Source organism: Terrapene carolina, unplaced genomic scaffold (genome assembly GCF_002925995.2).
Source record: "Terrapene carolina triunguis isolate 2854851 unplaced genomic scaffold, T_m_triunguis-2.0 Scaffold84, whole genome shotgun sequence".
NCBI lineage: Eukaryota > Metazoa > Chordata > Testudines > Emydidae > Terrapene > Terrapene triunguis.
This window is the reverse complement of record NW_020664435.1, coordinates 31332936-31333781: the sequence shown is the minus strand read 5'-3', so window position 1 is coordinate 31333781 and position 846 is coordinate 31332936.

Sequence of the window (846 nt, the reverse complement as noted above, 5' to 3'; positions counted from 1 at the left end):
GCGGCGGGCGCACGGCGCCACCTGCAGGGCGCGCAGCGCTAGCGCCCCGCCATCCACGCCCGGCCCCAGTCAGCTGGGCTCCGCCCTGCGGCTGGGCCTGGCGTTCATGCCCAGGGGCGTTACGAGCCCCGGCCCCCCAGCCAGCCCGTTGTTAGGGGCACAATGCTGCGGGTCCCTCCCTGCCTTGTCCGACGAGCGGGCGGCACACGGAGGGAAAAGCCGCCGAGGCCGAGAAGGCCATTGCAGAGCAGTTGACCCCCACCCCTGCTGCAGTTCACGCCACACCTAGGATTGGGACAGGAGTTAACCCACCCACCCTTGCCAGCCCAGGTAATGAAGGGGAAGTACTGCCAGGGAGTGAGGTGCCAAAAGAGGACTGCAGGCACAAAGTGATCATTTAAATTCAGGGAAGAGCAGCAAGTCGGGGCCTGGAGAGTATACATCCAGTTCAGAAAGAAGCTAAGGCCTTGGCTACCCTTGCGCATTATAGGGCAATAAAGCCACCAAGAGCGCTCTACCTCACTCCTCGTCCACACTGGCAAGACACATACAGCACTCTGACTCCGCGGCTGGAGCGCTCTTGGTACTCCACCTCCCTGAGAGGAATAATGTTTGTTGCGCTAGGGTGACCAGACAGCAAGTGTGAAAAATCAGGACGGGGGTAATAGGAACCTATATAAGAAAAAGACCCAAAAATCGGGACGGTCCCTATAAAATTGGGAGATCTGGTCACCCTACGCTCTCCTGGAGTGCTGCGGCGCCAGTGCGGACACCTCATGCGCTCTGATTGGCTCTGATGAAGGAAAGGGCTGAGCTGCCAACAAAGATAGGCAATTTCTTGGTCAG